The sequence below is a fragment of the Lathyrus oleraceus genome, chromosome 5 (assembly GCF_024323335.1).
Source record: "Lathyrus oleraceus cultivar Zhongwan6 chromosome 5, CAAS_Psat_ZW6_1.0, whole genome shotgun sequence".
Taxonomy (NCBI): Eukaryota; Viridiplantae; Streptophyta; class Magnoliopsida; order Fabales; family Fabaceae; genus Lathyrus; species Lathyrus oleraceus.
The window spans coordinates 69446650-69451003 of record NC_066583.1 but is presented as its reverse complement, the minus strand read 5'-3'; the positions used below and the strand labels follow the sequence as shown (position 1 = coordinate 69451003).

Here is a 4354-nt window from a genome sequence, read left to right as displayed (position 1 = left end):
CCGTCCGTCTAGTTCTGTCCCACTTCGTAGTATGATAGCATTTGCATGACCTTTCGGGTTTGGTTGCGGCTGTCCAAGAAATGTGCCTGCAGGAGCAGCGGTAGATGCTTGTTGTTGAGCCACTTGTGAGATTTGTGTTTCCAACATTTTGTTATGGGTGGCTAATGTGTCTACCTTGTTTGCTAATTGCTTGATTTGCTCACTAGTGTGTATGTTTTGATTTAAGAAATCCTTATTTGTTTGAGCTTGGGTAGCTATAAAGTTTTCCATCATTATTTCTAAGTTTGATTTCCTAGGAGCATTTTGAGTATTTGTGGCAGCTTTTTGATATCCTGGTGGTACAGCAGGTGCTTGATTAGGTGCATACAATGCATTATTGTTTTTGTATGAGAAGTTAGGATGGTTCTTCCAACCTGGGTTATAGGTATTTGAGTAGGGGTTTCTTTGAGCATAGTTCACATGGTCTATGGAATTTCCTGTCAAGAGTTGACATTCTGGGGCAGTATGCCCTTGAACTCCACATATCTCGCAGTTTGGTGCTACGGCAGCCACGGTGGCTGCTGGTGTTATGGTCAAACTGTCTATCTTCTAAGTCAAGGCATCTACCTTGGCGTTGACATGATCAAGACTGCTCAATTCGTACATGTCGCCCTTCGTTTGAGGTTTTTCTACAGAGGTTCTTTCGCTTCCCCATTGGTAATGATTTTGGTTCATACTTTCAATGAGTTGATAGGCCTCGTTGTATGGTTTATCCATCAACGCGCCACCTATGGCGGCGTCTATTGTCAATCTTGTATTGTACAAGAGACCGTTATAAAAGGTGTGGATTATCAGCCATTCTTCTAGACTGTGATGTGGGCATAGCCTCATCATGTCTTTGTATCTCTCCCAAGCTTCAAAAAGTGATTCATTATCCTTTTGTTTAAACCCGTTTATTTAGGCTCTTAGCACAACCGTCTTGCTAGGTGGGAAATATCGGGCTAAGAAGACTTTCTTCAACTCGTTTCATGTAGTGACATAGTTGGATGGTAGAGACTGGAGCCAAGCTCTAGCTCTATCTCTTAATGAAAATGGGAAAATACGTAGTCTTATAGCTTCTGAGTTGACACCATCCGCTTTCACCATGTCTGCGTATTGCAAAAATACTGACATGTAGGTTCGGGTCCTCCGCGGGACTACCTGAAAACTGGTTTTGCTGTACGACTGACAATAGTGAGGGTTTTAGTTTAAAATTGTTGGCTTCAATCGTAGGGGCAACGATGTTGTTATGAGGTTCATCCTGTGAAGGGGTTGCATAATACTTAAGAGGACGGTTTTGCACTTGTTCGACCATCTCTGGTTGAACAACTGATGCAGAAGTAGGAATGTTAAGGTCAGGAAGATTTAGCTTGATACGATGTTCCCGTATCAAGTCTTGTATCCTGCGTTCTAACCTAATATAATGCTTGGGTTCGTCGAGTTGTAGCTTTAATTTCTCGCCTTGACAACGAGTACTTGGCATACACTCGACAGATGTAGAAAGGGAAAAAGAATTGTTTGCCTTAGTCTATACTAGGTAACGCTAGAGTTACGATATCGACTAAATTAGTCCCCGAAAACGACGCCAAAAACTTGATCGCGAGTTTGGTAAGTCTATGTGAACCGTGACTTCAAGTGCACGGTCCTATCGTGTAGTTTCAAAGATTATCGAACCCATAAGGACTAATAATCGAACGTATCATGATCTAAAGTTACTATGTAAATTTAAGGCGAATGATTGTTCTAAGATTGGAGGGATGAAGAGAAATAACTATGAAATAGAATAAAGATAAAGATATAAGATATACAGGATATCGGTATGTAATACATCAAACCTCGGGGATTCGATAGATAGTTGGTGTAATCTTATTGGTTAAAATACTCTTCAGTAGAAATTATTTATAGAAAGGACTTAGTCTCACACTCTCGTTTTTATTGACTTTGACCATACTCCTAAACCAGAATGCTTGGCTCTCGCGGTCTCATTTTGAATTTAAAAGTATTTTTTGAATATAGATAAAGTTTAATTAATTCTAAAGCATTCTCGCTATGTTTAGGATTAATGTCTAGTTTCAGCTATCTGGTTAAAATCTCAAACTCTCGTTCTTGTTGACCATAACCTTAGTTTGTTTTGTACTCTCGTACGAGAAAACAATTTGATTAAATTAAGAAACTAAAACCGGAAAAATAAGTTTTAATAAAAACTAACACCAATTATTTATTGAATCCCGTCATTTTAACGGTCTTTACATACTGATACCTATGGTAATTGGGGAATTAAACATACAGTAAGGCATAAATAAATAAAACAGTAAACAATAATATACCTGGATGGCAATTTAAGAACTGGAATTTAATCTTGAATCTTCGATTAAATAATTCCGGCAGGCTTTGGCAATGAGTGCCCCTTACAATTGAATCCCAAATGCGTAAAAATAATAAACCGTAATAGTCTTCGATATGGAGAAACTATCACTTTTACAATGGTAAGAAACTGCCTAGAAACTAAAAGAAAAATAGTGTTGAAAATAATTAAGCGTAAACTAAAAACTGGAAGAAGAGAGGGGCCCGAGCGAGTCTGAATGGTCCCCTTTTTATATCCTTTTCACATTCCTCAATTGTAGCAAGAGTAGTGGAAATCGTGGCTTAAAGGGTGGAGAAAAAGTAGGAAAAGTGGGGAGACTCGGTTATGGCGGTTGCCACAAACCTAATTCCATGATGAGTGGCGAGCGTCACTTTTGAAGTAACCGCCTGTAGCGAGAAATTCATGATCATCAAGCTATTGACAAGCTAGAGATCAATTAACAAGAGTCACCACCGCGCTTTTATTGTTTCCATGGGAAAAGGGAAAAAGTATGAACAAAACCCAATAAGTAAGAAGTTTTCAAATAAAAACTAATAAAAGTCAGAGATCACAAGTAAGAGGGTTGGTTACACAGAGGGAAGGTGTTAGCACCCAAAGTGTCCTAGGTACTCCTAGGGAGCCCTTTTTGTGTGCATATGTATTTTGTATAAAGTGATGTTTACAAACAAATAGAATGGGGGGATGAGAAAAGAATTCATTAATTATCTTTTTGTGTTTGACAAGACCTTCGGACTTATGCCTACGTACCAACATAAAAATGAGGGATCAAAACCTCGTAGTTCGTGTTATAAATTTCAAAATGAGTGTATTGGTTTTAACAAAATTTAAGTTTGAAAGGCACAAGGGCCTGAAAATGGTTTGAATGAGTTAGTTCTTTTTGGCTTTTTGAAAGTTTAAGTCAAGTATAGTTAAGTTTGTTTACAAGTTTGATTTAAGAAAGTGAGTTTGAAAATGCAATGGCATAAGGCCAAAGTTTCTACCTTTTGCAAAAATGGTCAAAGTTTAGAACAAAAATAGTTCACACAAAGAAGATTTAAAAAATGGAGGGAGAGATTTTGAAATTAAAGAAATGGGGAGAAGATGAAGAGACTACCCTATGCACAAATATTTAAAAGTTGAAAGTTGAAAAGATCTGACCAAATTGGAGCAATCCAAAAGACAAATATGTCAATAGAAACTCAGAATTCCCTTGGACTTTTTAGAATCAAGCAACACACAAATGCACAATTATATCAATCTTGAAGAGCAAAGGCATCAAATAAAGATGGCCTCATCCAAGCTTATCCACTTCAATGATCTTCTTCAAAATAGCCCATGCAACAGATGAGTTCCACAAGTCACAGGTTCAACATAACAGCTTCACAATGACCAATGTTGCAGATGAACTGGAGAGATCTAGAATGATGTATCAGATGAATTCAAACTTGCAAGCATTTGGTTCTTCACAAATTGGCATTGGCCAAGTCCATTAGCAAAGGAATGTTGCCTAAGTTCTAAGTCCAATTGGTCCAAAGACCAAGCCAACAGTCCACTCAAAAGTTTTTTATGGTTTTTGTTTTTATTATGTACATTAAATGGTCAAAGACCAAAACAAACAAACAAAGCAATACAAGCAAAATATATCACACAATATAGTCCAAATGGACAAAATGAAAATTACATTAATATAAACAATTAGAATGATATGTACAATGGCAAATGATATAAAGTGCTAAAAGTAAATTGCATTAAAAGTAAAAGCTTGAAAGTAAAAGTTAATAGTCAGTAAGTTAGTAGTTAGTTTTGTTTTGCTTTTTGATTTCAAGGCATTCTTTGGAGAACGCTCAATCCATTTGCCACAAACATGGATCCTTGAACCAAAACATCTTCCAAAGGAAGGAAAGAAGGTCAAGTTTCCACACAATACCATGGAAGAAGGGAGACTTACAATCTCACTAACTAGAATGCTTATGCCTTTTGTGTCACAAATTT

General features: G+C 37.2%; 1 non-coding gene across 1 annotated transcript; it reads left to right on the top strand.

The window, feature by feature from the left end:
- The first annotated feature begins 844 nt into the window (after nucleotides 1-844).
- On the top strand, nucleotides 845-951 carry LOC127088392 (small nucleolar RNA R71). The gene has a single exon (XR_007790230.1). It is a non-coding gene; the product is annotated as a small nucleolar RNA R71 (small nucleolar RNA).
- The last annotated feature ends 3403 nt before the right edge of the window (nucleotides 952-4354 follow it).